The 15,713-nt window shown below is 45.1% G+C and overlaps 2 long non-coding RNA genes across 2 annotated transcripts in view; one reads left to right on the top strand and one right to left on the bottom strand.

Moving 5' to 3' along the window:
- LOC142571319 (uncharacterized) overlaps positions 1–15,713 on the top strand; it is a 34,406-nt gene that overhangs the window by 853 nt on the left and 17,840 nt on the right. The gene's annotated exons all lie outside the window — the stretch shown is intronic.
- Positions 4,355–6,261, bottom strand: LOC142570803 (uncharacterized). The gene is made up of 3 exons (XR_012825683.1): positions 6,082–6,261; positions 5,663–5,822; positions 4,355–4,847 (listed from the first exon to the last, which is right to left on the bottom strand). It is a non-coding gene; the product is annotated as an uncharacterized LOC142570803 (long non-coding RNA).

Here is a 15,713-nt window from a genome sequence, read left to right as displayed (position 1 = left end):
CAAACTAGAAATGTGGCGACGAAGTGCAAGAGTAGGTAGGTTGGACTGCGATTTCAGAGATGATATGCTGATATCAAAAGAGTACGAGGAATGAATGAATCTAGTTGCCCTGTTTTGAACTGATTCAAGTGAATTAGCAAGGTATACTTGTTTCGGGGACCAGATGGGCGATGCGTATTCTAATTTTGATCGAACTAGTGATTTGTATGCGAGTAGCTTAACATGCAGGGGGGCAGAGTGGAGATGACGCTTTAGGAAGCCAAGCGTTTTGTTAGCAGATGAAATAATATTCGCGATATGGCTATTCCACGTAAGATCATGGCTAAGATGAACACCGAGATATTTATATGATTGGACAGAGTCGATAGGAACGTTAGAGATAGTGTAGGGAAACAGGAGAGGATTACTGTGACGGTGGAAAGATATATATTTGCATTTGTTTATATTAAGTGTCATTAGCCAGTCGTTGCACCAGTTTTCTACCAGATTTAGGTTATTTTGTAGGGATTGTTGGTTAAAGGTGTCAGTAACTGTTTTGTAAATAACGCAATCGTCGGCAAACATCCGAATATGGCAATCTAATTTCTGAGGTAGGTCGTTAATATAAATTAAGAACAAAAGAGGCCCAAGGACGGATCCTTGGGGTACCCCTGAGGAAACTGGTAGTAAGTTAGACATTTGTTTATTAATGATGACTGATTGGGAGCGGTGAGTCAAGAATTCCTTTATCCATGCTAGTATGTCACAATGCAAGTTTAGGCTGGAAAGTTTCAGAAATAGGCGGTTATGGGGTACCTTGTCAAATGCCTTAGCAAAGTCGAGGAAGATTGCGTCGGTTTGGAGATTAGCGTCAAGGTTGGCATGCAGGTCGTGAACGAAAATGGCTAGTTGAGTCTCACAGGAGTAACCTTTACGAAATCCATGCTGTGATGAGTGAAAGAAATTATTTGAGTCCAGAAACTGCATTGTTAAAGAGTAAATGACGTGTTCCATGAGCTTGCAGGGTATGCTGGTAAGTGATATGGGGCGGTAGTTAAGTGGTGAATCTTTTTTACCGGACTTGTGGACTGGGACGACCTTCCCCACTTTCCAGTCGTGGGGTATGATACCTGTAGAAATGGACTGCGAAAATAGCAAGCATAAAAACTTGGTAGACGAGTGGCGAGTGTTTTTTAAGACCTTTGTGTTGATTTCATCAATGCCGGTAGATGAAGAAAGTTTTAACTTATCTATAAGAAGGGATATGCCGGTTTCTGAGAATGTAACGGCTGGCATTGCGATTGTGGGGTCACAGGCTGTCATGAGGGGGGGGTGGTTTTTGTTCTTTGGTGAATACAGATACGAAGGCAGAATTAAATATGTTAGCGCACTCAACGTCTGAAATAACACGTCCAGAATCGTCAGTCAGGGTAACAACGCGCGAAGATTGGGGGTTTAAAAGCTGCCAGAATTTAGTCGGGTTATCTGTAAGTATGTTTGGCAAATCGATGTGGTAAAAGGAATGTTTAGCGTTTTTTACTGCGACCAAATACGCCTCTTCAGCAGCGTAATATTTTTCCCATGCGCAGTCTGTTCTGCTCAGTTTAGCACTACGGAAAAGGCGTTTCTTTTTATTTTCTAATCTTCCCAGTGTCTTGGTGAACCATGGCTTGTGGTGGTTAGCGCGGAAGCTGCATTTGGGAATATATTTATTAGTCAATTCATTCATTTTATGTTTAAACATTGACCAATTTGTGTGGATGTCTTGTTCGTCAAATGACCCCTGATATGATGGAAAAAAGGCCTCCAATTCTGCGTTGAAGGCCTCATAGTTTCCTTTGTTGTAGAGAGAAATTGTTTTTTGGCAAGTTGCTTTTGTTATTGGGGTGAACTTAAAGCATGCATGAATGACTTTATGATCGCTGATTTCACGGAGATAAGTAATAGTGTTCAGGCTGTCGGGGTGGCTAGATAGTATGAGGTCAAGAATGTTAGCAGTATCTCCGGCGATGCGTGTAGGCTGGGTTACTAGTTGGGCTAGGTTAAAAGTTAAGCAGACATCCATAAATTCACGGGATTCATCCTGTCTAAAAATAGGATAATTAGGGGCACACCAATCTATGCCAGGATAGTTAAAATCCCCAAAAAGAAGAATGTGTGCCTTAGGGTGTCTAGTTTTAAGTTCGTTTAAAATGTTGTGAAATTTACGGGGGAATTCGGGGCTATTGTGAGGGGGTCTATAACAAACGCCAATTAATATAGATACTGGTGTGGCGCGACAAAGGAGCCATAATATTTCGAGGTCTGATGAGATGTTTACGTGGGAACACTTTAGTTTATTGCTTGTAGCAATAAGGACGCCACCCCCTCGAGAGTTTGTGCGATCAGTGCGGAAAAGATTAAAGTTAGGTAGGTTACAAAGAACTTCAGCGTCACTTATGTTATCCGTCAGCCAGGTCTCTGTCAAGATGAGCAGGTTGCTGCCCGTTGAAGACACGAGGCTGGACACAAGATCGCTCTTTGGAAGCAGGCTGCGTATGTTGGTGTAGATAACCGAGAGGCAAATATTCTCTCGAGGGGCGGTATCGCACAGATTAGGTTTGTGACGATGGCGAGGTAAGCGCTATGCTATTTCCGTAACCGTTTCTGTGGTGGCATCGAAAGTGTAGCGTTTCTTTCCGAGAAACAAAGTCTTGTATCGCAGGGAGAACGGTCCGGTTTTTGCTTTTGCAAATGCGACAAGGTGTTTGCGTGCTTTACGAACTGGAAGGGAAAAGTCTTCTCCAATGCTAAAATTGGTGCCCTTTAACTTGGGCCCGTTTGAGAGGACAGTTTCTTTTGTTTTACAGGACAAAAATTTAACTATAATCGGCCGCTGACGGCCATCTTCGTAGCGGCCCAGACGATGTGCACGCTCAATTTGACATGGGTCCAAGGTTATGCGTAATTTGTCACGACAATGGCGGATTAGCAATTCTTCCGATTCAACGAACGTTTCGCGCGAATTAGAATCCGAAAGGCCATAAAATATCAAATTGTTGCGGCGTGACCTATTTTCGGAGTCATCCAACCGAGCTTCAAGGTTAGTAACAAGAGCAGCAGTCTTAGCGGATACAGATTGGGCAGACTGCAGATCAATTTTGAGAGTTGAAATACCCTGGAAAACACTTTCTAGATCTGCTACGCGCTTGCTCAAATCAGAGATAGTTGTGTCAATAGAACGCATCTGATGTTTAAGGTCCTGTACATCGGTTATTATTTGATCCTGGCCGGTTGACAACGTCTCCAGCTTAGCAAGAACACGGTCCAATTTGTCAGGACCAGGGTTCGTCTCTATGTCGCCCGACAAGAGCAGGAGGGATTTCATAACACCAAAACATTCACCAGCGACACAGATGCAACACTGCAGGCTCGGCAGCTGTACCAGACAGTAGTTGTTAGTTTTTTTAGCGAAAAGGCAGCATGGTTTACTGACCTGCATTGCGAAAGTCAGTGGATGAGAAGGCTGTGTCATGGCACAGCCACCGAGCCCACAAAGCGCAGGCGGGAAGCGGTGCTCTTTATACGCTGGCAGGAACGATGTTGTCGCTGTCGATTGTGCTTTCCGTCCGATGTCGAGGATCCAGTGGGGGAGCATGGCTTTCGTCGACGCTTCCGAGGCGCTCAAAACAAGGGCTCCGTAGTTCCCGTTGCAGAACGGCATTTCCAGCTGTGGTACGACGACCGAGGAAACGTTGAAGAATGCTGGCAAGACGTAGGCGAAGGTAGTCACGAGTACCTGCATTGCGAAAGTCAGTGGATGAGAAGGCTGTGTCATGGCACAGCCACCGAGCCCACCGAGCCCACCGAGTCGACTCACTAAATGGAATTCTTGCACTGGCGAGGCAGTTTTACATGACCTTGTGTGCCTTTCCAGTTGCCTCTCTAGCTGTCTTTCCGTTTGATTCACCAGCTGAGCCGCCACAAGTGTGCGACTCAACCATAGATGAGGACGAGCTATTTTCGGCCTTGAAGTCTATGAAGCGTAATCTCAGTCCAGGATCCGATGGTCTGACAGTCGAATTTTACGTTAAATTTTGGACACTGTTAGTGAAGCCGTTATCATCACTGGTGAACAGGCTACTCGGTGAAGGGACTTTCCCAAGCAACAAAAAGACCGTGGCAAAAAGTCGGCCCGACGTCTCCGGCCGACTGCAAAACGGTTGGCCCGACCTCGGTAACCGAGGGCGGCCCAGCTTTGGGGATTGACATTGGCCTAACGTCGGCCGATCGTCGGCAATCGATGTAGGCCCGACCACTGTGGCCGACTTGGCCGACGGCGTCCCATACGAGGGCCTACCGAGGCTTTAGGTACGTAGTCAGTCGGCCAGCCGTAGGGCCATTCTATTTGGCCAACGCAGCCGAGCGCATGCCACACGCGGGCCAGCCATGGCCCTGACGACAATAATGGTCGGCATTGCACCGGCCCGGTGCTGAAAGCCGACGTTGCTTTTGACGCCCCGAATAATCGTAGCTTTTGCATCATGCATTTACAACAGCATGCGCATCATGCATCATGCTTGTGTGGTGGCCGGCATAGAAGTACCACACGAAAGCGAACGCTTTTTTGTACTTTTCATGCCACATAAATGCCAGGCAAAAGATTCTGATACAGGTCTTTATTTCTTGTAATTGTCTTAAATTGGATATGTACACCGACACGTTCACAAGTTTCAAACACTAGTTCATATTTGGTGGGCTTGAAGCAGGGTCACGGCGCCTTCTTTCATTCCGGCCTCCATACCTGTCAGCTGCTCCAACCAACCAGCGTTTTGCGACTCCAGCCACTGATGCTAGTGAAGCGTCAGGGAACGTGCTCCTCACAAATGCTGCAAAAAAGCGGCACATATAAGAAAGCTGCCCCCGCTTTATAGTTCAGTTGGTGAGTCGCATTCCATTTGAAGAAGTGAAACAATCAAAGAGATCATAAGTCAGATATTCACGAAACATTAAAGAAACGACAACAAAGCAATGTTAGTGACGTGCAAATCAGTATCGAAGCTGTCAGGAAGAGTGGCTGGACGACACAAATCGTGTAAGTACCGCATAGTTGGTAATTTATATGTCGTTAGCAATAGGGGGAACTGAACACGGAACCATAGCAAAACACGCATACACAGTGGCTACTGTGTCTATAGGTAGCGCGGCTATTTACACCACGATAGGTCTTGTTGCTTCCCGTGAGCACTGTATGAAACAGCCGAGTTGAAACGCTGAGACAAAGAACGCGCCGGAGCCCGGAGCGCGCCAAGCGGCACAAGGAGGTGAATAGGTAAATGTGGAGAGGCAAGAGGGGAAGCTTATGGCATGATACATATACTTTCTGACATGATGGCAACGATGATAGGTCTATGTTTTGCAGAAAACAGTCAGCATACATGGGTTAAAGCAGAAACAGCATATACAGCATATATTATATGGTGAAGCAAAACAAACTCCTCAAGAGCAGTGGCAAAATATGGACGCCGCAAGTAGAACTCACTTATTACGGCATTATTTTATTAAAGAAAATGCTAATACTGGACGCAGCAAGATGCAATAAGCAGCAGCTTGTGTGAATGAAGAAAAAAAAAACTAAGCATGCAGTTGGTACCGATGTTCGCAACATGCACTAGAAAGATGATTGTTATGCCATATTTCTTACTTATATTCGTGATGGCCATGGGCTTCACGAAGGCGTGCTTCCTCCCCTGCGACCCTTTCCAGCTGAACTGCAGTGCAGCTTCATTTGTAAGTATGCCCTGCAGAATAGTGCTCACGGCACGACCGGTGTCCGTTCCTCCGTATCTGGAAAAAAAGTTCACCTGCACGAACCAGCGCACGTAGAGTTAAACCAGACATCCAAATACGTGGTTATCGTGGTCTGTAAAAAATAATGGCCAGGATAAGAGACGCTCTCGTTTTAAATGTTTTAACCACATAAAACAAATATATCTAGAAACAACGTTCTATGACAGAATGGCATATGGCTGCGGTATTGTATAAATGACAAAATGAAAATCAACCAAATATTAAACATGAATACATAGTTTCTCTAAAAAGAAAACACAGCATGTCATTCACCATCTGTTCCATGCGGGAATCTGAAGCTAAATATTCCTCTAAGATACGCTTTAGAGCCGCCCAAGGAAACATGAGGACAGGAAGGATAGGTTTACCGACTTTGGTCGGAATATCAGTGAAAAAAAAAACCATCCAGGCAGCGCGATAAATGAATACAACACATAGTTGCACAAACAAAATAGCACGCAGACTGCCGCGAGACAAATGTATAGGTATACATAACGTCGAGACCGCGGTGACAAAGTATTACACGTAAACTACGAAAATGCAACAAAAGAAAAATTGAGGAAGAACTTACATATGGGCTATCCGCAGGGTTTCACATACGTGTCTTCTTGTCTGATGTTCCTAGATCTACTCTAGTCCACATGCGGTGAAGCGCGCCACTCACAATCCATTCTTACCTGCAATGCACCAGACGTATATCATACAGGTATTTACAGTTATGTTTTTTCATCTGTGGGAAGGAACGAAAGCAACTTCTAATTAATTATGACTTTTCCGCAATAATAACCAGACAAGCGTCTTACGTACCGATTTCTTCTCGGATGGTGATAACAGTTCCGAGCGTAGCAGGTCATTCGCACACTGTGCTTCAATTTAAGCAGTGTCGTTCCAGTGTTTCCTAGAGAAAAATTGACGAGAATACAAGACGAAAAAATAATATTAGAAATATATACATGAAAGTACGTCTCACATTTCCCTGTCCCAACTCTCGAACGCTTGATCCGTTCTCATGTAAAGCCTCTTTTTTTTTCTTCCTGTCAGAAAAAATAAGCCCGAAAAACAAGGAGTTTATCATACGTTGCAAAACCATTTACACAATACAAAGCGACCTTTGTTCACTTGAAAAAGACAGTCATGCATTACACAACGTGAAATTAAAATGCCACTTACGAGTACGCATATCTTGAACGGCGAGATACGGCGGCTCCACTGCATGGAAAGGGCTTGCGCTGTTCTTGTCCATGTCACTTTTGTGTAGTTTGCGTTTATATGCGCAGTCCATGATAGCAGAAATGCACCAACTAGTCTACCAAGAGACGCGGAACGAGCTGGCATCCAGAGCTATTTGGCGGCAACTCACGCAACTGCTTGCGCCCCCGCGCCATTTGGCGGGAACTCGCCTGCGCCCCTGTGAGCAGGCAGCGTTGGCCTGACGAAGAAAAAATAGACAGCAAGGAAAGCCCCGTTTCGCTTTCTCGCCCCGTCCTCGCTGGTGGGAGCTGATGCTGACAGAGAGAATCGCCCGTCCCTGCTTTCCAAGAACCTCTTCATTCCTTCTGGGAGAGGCGACAGCCCAAGACGACCTCGGTTCCCCACACTTTTCCTTTTTTTTCTTTTTTCAGGCGCTTCCTGTGAGCGCGTTGCCGTTTCCTTTTGGTGTGTGTGCTGTGCACGTGCGTGCGTGCGTGTGTGTAATGAAAATCTGCGTTCTATATTTTGCAGGGATTGGTAGCTCTATACGAATATGTATATACCTTATGTGAACAATAATTTTGACCTCTTCAACGCGTCGAACAGTACTTTGGGTGCTATGTACGTTAGCATGTAGGTTCTGTTTTCTTGTTTGGGAGTATTGTACAAATATCGTATAATCTTGATTGGTTTCCTTTTGTACTTGCTCAGTATTGTATACCTGTTATTACCGGGTGCAATTGTCTTTGTTTTAAAAGTGTCGCTGTAAAGGCTCTGCCAAGCGAAAGGGGGCTGCGGCTTTGTCAATCTGTATCTGACAGCTTTTTCTGCGCCTCTGCTGTCTGTACCTTTACAAGACAGAAATAAATAATTTGAATTTTAATAAGTATTTATCGTCAAAGCATCACGTCTATATGTGCACGAAGTTCGATAGGTGCATGCATGCATACACAGTCAATACGCTTTCCAGAGAGCTTTTCACGAAAATGGTAGATATGCTTCACAGGAGACGGCGCTTGAAAATACACTCATGATATACCATGAATTTATTAATTCTTAACTGCTTGATTGTTGAACGTCATTAGTTAATTGAGCGAAAATTGGAAGAATTTGATCTAACTCTAGTTCTTCCCAATCAAATCCACGTCGACAGCAGAAATGCTCTATTTTATGATTTACATTGATTGGCATGCAGCCTTAATTATTCTTAGTCGAATCGACAATAGCTAGAAAAATTGCAGATTTTGACATCTCTTCACAATTCGCCTTCGTATAATCGCTTCTTTCACCCTTCCCAGAGAAAACATCTAACTGAAATGTTTCCTAGAACTGTACAGTCCACGAGTCGCCTGCGCTTAGTTCGTTTGAAGACTTTTTCTGTGCTGCGACAGGGCCGTTTACAATTAACGCGCCGTTCGCGAACAATTTTGCTTGACTCTTTCTGCAGTTCAGATGACTATTACGAGAACTGTCTAATGCAATATCCACTTGATTAAATGTTGTTCCCCGTTAAATAGTTATTTTCTCGATAGTTTAACTACAAAAGAAGAAAGCAATAATGAACGACACAATAGTGTTGCAAACATATCCGTTATTGAAGTATTGAAATCTTGTGCTTTTTGGTGAAGCAAATATAATACTTACGCGATATGTCTTCTTCTTGCGACTTGCGCACTGGTCTCCACGTACTCTTGCTCTCATAATAGTGGTCGTTGCATGCGCACCCGCATATATGGCGAAAATAAATTTGATTTTGATTTCATTATTCACTCTAATTACTAGAGTTCTATCAGTCCAGAACAAAACACAGAACCATCCTTTAGCCGGAAGGTGATCTAACTGCCAGATGAACTGTCACTAACGTCTGTATGTGATGGTTGCTGTTTTTCCCCGTGTGATGAACCGCCGTCATCGCTTTTGCATCATCATCATCATCATAATCATCATCATCATCAGCCTGGTTACGCCCACTGCAGGGCAAAGGCCTCTCCCATATTTCTCCAACAACCCCGGTCATGTACTAATTGTGGCCATGCCGTCCCTGCAAACTTCTTAATCTCATCCGCCCACCTAACTTTCTGCCGCACCCTGCTACGCTTCCCTTCCCTTGGGATCCAGTCCGTAACCCTTAATGACCATCGGTTATCTTCCCTCCTCATTACATGTCCTGCCCATGCCCATTTCTTTTTCTTGATTTCAACTAAGATGTCATTAACTCGCGTTTGTTCCCTCACCCAATCTGCTCTTTTCTTATCCCTTCACGTTACACCTATCATTCTTCTTTACATAGCTCGTTGTGTCGTCCTCAATTTGAGAAGAACCCTTTTCGTAAGCCTCCAGGTTTCTGCCCCGTAGGTGAGTACTGGTAAGACACAGTTATTATATACTTTTCTCTTGAGGGATAACGGCAACCTGCTGTTCATGATTTGGGAATGCCTGCCAAACGCACTCCAGCCCATTCTTATTCTTCTGATTATTTCCGTCTCATGATCCGGATCCGCCGCCACTACCTGCCCTAAGTAGATGTATTCCCTTACGACTTCCAGTGCCTCGCTGCCTATTGTAAATTGCTGTTCTCTCCCGAGACTGTTAAGCATTACTTTAGTTTTCTGCATATTAATTTTTAGACCCACTCTTCTGCTTTGCCTCTCCAGGTCAGTGAGCATGCATTGCAATTGGTCCCCTGAGTTACTAAGCAAGGCAATATCATCAGCGAATCGCAAGTTACTAAGGTATTCTCCATTAACATTTATCCCCAATTTATCCCCAATTCGTCGCTTTTGTATAGCTGGTATATATTCCGTCATTATATATATTCGTCCTTCAACATTTGTTACGCAAAAGCAACAACAACAAAAAATTGCTGCCTCTCACTTCTTCAAAGCACTGCGCAGCTTGTCGGAACGCACTGGCGCGTGTGAACGCATGGCCTGAAGGTTCAATTTCAAAGTGTTGTTCAATTGCTGCCTGAACCACTCGTGAAGACCTTTCGTGCCCCGTTACTTTATTATGCTAGCTTTTCTTGTGACCGATGACAAGACATTAAATTTGGCGGCCTCTGCAAGACTAAGCTGCACCAACACAGCTTCTTAAATATACGAATTGGCTCAGCGGCTGTCGGACAGTGTGCATGGTCCTTTGTGGCACGTCACTAAAAAACCAATTAAACGCTTAGCGTATATGCACAAAATGACGCGACCACTAATATAACATGAGAGGGGACTTTCGGTCTCACAAAAAAAAAACGATATATATATATATATATATATATATATATATATATATATATATATATATATATATATATATATATATTACACGAAGTGCGCATGCGCATCATGCATCATGCTTCGGGTATCACGCTGTTCCACCAGCTTTTTTTACTTCCTTTTTGTTTTCCAACAAACGTGTTGCTTCTCCTTCCTAATTTCTCTCGTCATTACATTTAGAAGCTCACTGTATTCCCACTTTTTGCTTGGCCATTTGCCGTGTTCTTTCTCGACTCCCGCGGCTATATTTGTTATTTGTTGAGCGTTCAAATTTGGACTGGCCATTCTTCGCTCCGTGCTCTCCTTCACAACTACATATCCCATTTTCAAAATGGTGCGTTTATGGCCAGTCCTTGTGTTACTAGTCTTACTCGCCAATGGCTCAACTTGTCTCAACTGATCTGAACTTATCATAAATATCTTCCGTCATCAGACAGTAACCAATAGTCGATTGCCTATTTCCAACTTCCCATCTGATCTGACCATCAGATTTACGGCCCGTAATTACGATAACGAGGTTACGTTGCTCACAAAGGTCCAGCAATAACTTCCTGTTGTTGTCGGTATAAACGTCTAGATCCTGTATGTGGGCATTCATGTCACCTAACAGGGTAATTTCGGCATTATTTCCGAAAACGCCTAATATCAGCACTTAGGCATTCCGCTAAGCCTTGGTTCTTCTCTCTGCAATGTTTTCTCGTTCATAAATACGTTAAGCCCAGCCAAGTTTTATTTCCACTCATTGTGCCTGAAAACCAAAGATGCCCTTGACACTTTGAATATGCTTTTTCCCATTTGAACATTCCGGCCCCCCTCCCTTTCCTTTCGATTTAGTTCTGTTGCAACCTTCCCAAACATAATTCTCAATGACTGGTGCATCTTTTAAGTCTCTAAGGTGCGTTTTTTTATAATCGCATACACCCCGATTTGTTCTCTATTTAGCTGCTCCTCAATTTAAAAGCGCTTTTCCTTTCTTCTGGCGCCCTGCATGTTTATGCAGCCTATTGCATGGCGAGCTCGCTTTCTTTTTCCGCCTTTCTCTGTGGTACTAATCTGAGGTACCGCCACCTACCGGCCGTGGCCACTCAGACAGACCTCAAATGGCAGCTAGAAAAGGGCTTTGTCTTTCAGTTTCCGCGTAACAGAATTATGTTTTCCCGCATACTCGATTTGCAATCCGAAGTTATCATGTCTGAAGCTTGTGCTTAAGTTGTATTTTACGCATTTTCTGACAATTTACCCTCAAAGATTCATTTAGTTCCATAAGGCTCTTGCGCTTGGCGGGGGCCATGTATGCTGCACTTCCATATACATGCGTGCCCGCGTTACGTACGTCGCTTGTGGTGTAGTGGTGGTCGGTTTCTGAGTAACGTCGTCTAACGTCGGCAATCGTTTCGTTGTTTATCCACTTTCACAGGGTGCAATGGAGGAGGGCTTTCTTTCTTTCTTTTTTTTTTGCTAAGAACACTGCAGGGAACCTGCTGAGAAATATGCGCACAAAGCCACAAACGTGCGAAACCCGCGCACAGCGTAGGCAGAATGTAGCACACTATCCCACAATTTGGAAAAGGTGGCTCAGCGTTACGAGTGTTCGCTGCTCCCCATAAGCTGTAAAAGCTTTGTAGAATGACCGACCCGGAAGCAAGCCAGTAACGTGACTGCGGCATAAAGCACAGGCCGCCTTTTATTGAATACGCATAAGGGGTAGTCTATGAAATTCTTTTAAGGTGCGGAATAGTGTACATTGGCCATACTGGGAGATGTGTTAATGATAGGTTAAGGAAGCACGCAAACAATGTGAAAAAATCCGCGTGAAGGAAAAGATTTCGAAGGTTTTCTGGCAAGTCATTGTCTGACTTGCAGGGACTGTTCGCCCGACCTTGTAAACACTTTCGTTATTAAGAAGAGTAAAACTCGTGTTATACGGGAAATCGCAGAATCTGAACCGATTTGTAGAAGTGAACTTGAACTTTATTTCCATCATCGATGGAGGAGAGAAAAAAAAAGCTGTGTAAGCATGGGGATGTGTCAACATGGCATCCATCACGCTGTCAGACAAATAGTTGGCATATTTACGAATGCGCAGATGGTTACACCGGGCTCGGACAGCATGTATATATTCGTGATTCATTCACAATAAATGTTTTTGGAAGTTCAGCACCCATCCTTGTCCTCTCGTCTCCGTCCGTGTCTTCTTGCGCTACCGCCTTTTCAAATTCTTAGGATATATCACGCACTTTCCACTGTGTGTTTTGCGGGGCAAGGAGTAGTATACGCGCGCCGGCGCGTTTCGGCGGCAGGGAGCCCGCTCCTCTCCCCAGCCCCGCTGTAACATGATCGCCGCCTGCACGGCATGAATGGTCCCCGCCTGCTCTCGCGCGACGTGTTGGTGGGGGGAGTGAGGGGGCTGTGTTCGTCTTTACATTCGGGGTCGCGGAAACCAGGCGGTTCGCTTGCCGCCGAACTCACAACTTTCTTTACCAGTGATCCAAGAAGAAGCTGAAAAAGAAAGAAAAAAAAAGGCCAGAACAAGTTTCGTCCCCTGAGGCTCCGGAGAAAAGCATTCCGTCCGCAAGCAGCAGCGCGAGTTCGAAAAGAAAGGAGACTTCACAGTCTCGAGCAGCGCCGCGCCGTCCGTCACGAATCACCCGAAGAAGATGGCACATGCTCATTGTAAAGGATTAGACTGAATTGCGCGCAGCCAGTGGCACATAGCGAATGATAAATCATGAATCTGAACATAAAGCACTATTCCATTAAGAGGTCGGTGTGCTGTAGATATACATATGAGCCGAAATCATACGTGTTAGATTTTTTATGAAGGAACGTATTTTTTGTTGCACCGAAGAGAAACGCGCTTACTGCGAGGATACAGTTGTCTGTTATGTATGAGTGCCTAACAGAGCGCTTGCCAGCCCAACTGGAAAACCGGCAAGCGGCGTGCCGAGTGTCAAATCGGCAGCCCGCACCATGAGGGAAAACCTTGCATTGCTATTTGAAAATCGCCCACGCGGAAACTATGCGAGGAAACCTGGGCGAGCGCGAAGTGCTGCTGCAGAAGCGTGCAACAGAGAAAGTCTCGCTGGGACGCACTCGTAAAAAGGGATCCTCGAGCCTTTGGCAAACCATTTCTTGAAAGAAGAAACAAAAATTTAGAGAATGGGTAGTGGGACTCGGTGCCGTAGCAGATGAATTGCGCCGTCGTAGCAGCCAAATCATTTCTACTAAAAGGAAGAAAAGATTGGCTGAGAAGATTTCGAGATTGTGTTGCTGTAGGTGCAACACCGAAGTTATACTATTGATGCATTTACGTTTCACAGTCCCGTAGCAAAGCAGGAACAGAAAACCCCTGGCGCTCCCCAGTCATCTCCTGCAAAATGAAGACATCAGCACTTTTATTAGGGGAAGTTAATTCTTAGTATTTCGCATAACGCTTGCTTGGGCTATTTGGCTCATGGGAAACATCATGGCGTGAAAGACGAGGACACAGGGCTCATTCTGTTTCTGGTCCTCTTTTTTTCTTGCGCCACTGTTTTTTTGTTTCCAGCGGTTTCCACATAATATGCATTTTCCTAACCGTAGTTCTATTCTTGGTTCAATACAATTCGCGTTCGCCTTTTGGCAAATGCTCAGCGTGCGTTCAGTGTTATCACCTCGTCGCGCATGTTCTTCCGAAATTTTAAATTGTGAATTCATATCGGACCAATTCATTTTGAGTAAACAATATATCTGCGCCAGCTGTAGTAAATAGATGTTTAACTAGTTTTCTGACACTTTCCTTACGTCAAATATCCAAAAGAGGAGGATACGAATAGTCTTGCCGTGATAAATGAAATAGAAAAAATTCACTGTAGAGCAAGGCCTGCATTAGTTTTTTCTGTTTGGGAATGAAAGCATCACCGCTCGGTACTGCCTGCTGAGCGGAATTCAAGGACTCCTAGCTCCACAGTCTGTAATAATTCGCATAAGTTAACTTTAGGCTGAGCATACGTATGTTCTGGTGCACTTGTCGTTCACACGAGTGAAAGCGCTATTAGTTCATGCAAAAAGGAGCTTGAGGGAGGCAAAGAAAGATGCCAAGCATCGTAAAACGCGTCTCTTTTTAGTGGTGGCTGAATGCAGTGGGTGGGGAAGGCGCCTCTGTGTTGCAGCTCTTGGCGCGGAGGCGGAGAGTCCGGGTGGAAGAGGGGGTTGACGTTTGTGGAGAGGAGACGCTTGTGGGAGGGAGTAGGAGGAAAACTAGCAGTGCAGCGAACGTGGCAGCGCGCCGAGGGCAGCGCTAACAGAGCGATGCGATGTCTGGTCGCACTAACCGCTTCAGCGCTCCGCCCCAGAGATTCGTCGGCGCTCTATGATGGCATCTCGGAGGCCATGTTTAGGGCGGTAGGTACAAGTTTAATTTAGTGACGTTTGCTTTGTTAAACCCCAAATATTTCTAGAAGTGTAGTGTTTAAATTACAGTAAAAAAGAATTAGCGAAAATTCATAATATATACCACAGCCCACGTGAAATTCCGCATGTTTACAGAATTAATCCTTGCAAGCATCCCGAGAATTTCCCTTAAAGAAGCATGGCAGGTTAATTCACATATTTACGCGTTCTACGAGTTTCATATTGCTTCAGAAAACGGTCCCACACACATATATCGCTGTTTCTGAACGCATTGCGCTATAATGCAGCTGTGTATATGTAATAGTCACGAAAAGTATAAATTCTGTAAGCATAACAATGTATTACCTTCACCTATAATAAATTTCCCTAGTGAGAATTTTATAAGTATAGACCGACAGACAGGAATTGATATAAAAATTAAATTATGCTACTCATCGGCCTCGGGCGTTGGTCCGACGCGTTGCCATCGTACCGAGCCGGCGACCAACTGGCGGGTCGGGAGTCAGTCTGACAGAGAGGTTGGCAAGACGCCCTCTGCCGACTGCCCGCCGGTAAAGGCGGCGGCCGTTGTCATACCGACCTCTCGCCAACCTTCGCTGGCCAATATAGTCGTTTGACGATCATTTCCCGACGATCGGCCAAGCAGCGGCAGTTGGCCAAGGTTGCTTGGGTTGTCAGCGTCTCAACGAGAGGGGCTAATCACTCTCCTTTGTAAGGACGAGTCGAGGAGCTCCGATCTGAGAGCGTGGCGTCCAATCACGCTTCTGAACTGCGATTATAAGCTCATAGCAAAGTGCCTGTGTACGCGACTCCCACCTGTGCTCAGCACTGTTTTGGGTCCATACCAGGCATGTAGTGTCCAGGGGCGCTCTACTCAGCTTCACGGTTTAGCAGTGAGGGACCTTCTCCTGGAAGGAAATACCAGGAAACTTCCCGGTATTCTTTGCTCCTTCGATCAGGAGAAGGCTTTCGACATCATTAGCCATAGGTACCTTTTCCGTGTTCTGGAAGGGGCTGGTTTTAGTGTGGGTTTTCGGCAGATGGTCCAAGCTT

Source organism: Dermacentor variabilis, chromosome 2, assembly GCF_050947875.1.
Source record: "Dermacentor variabilis isolate Ectoservices chromosome 2, ASM5094787v1, whole genome shotgun sequence".
Classification (NCBI taxonomy): Eukaryota; Metazoa; Arthropoda; class Arachnida; order Ixodida; family Ixodidae; genus Dermacentor; species Dermacentor variabilis.
The sequence above is the reverse complement of the archived record's forward strand: the minus strand, read 5'-3'. Positions and strand labels throughout refer to the sequence as shown.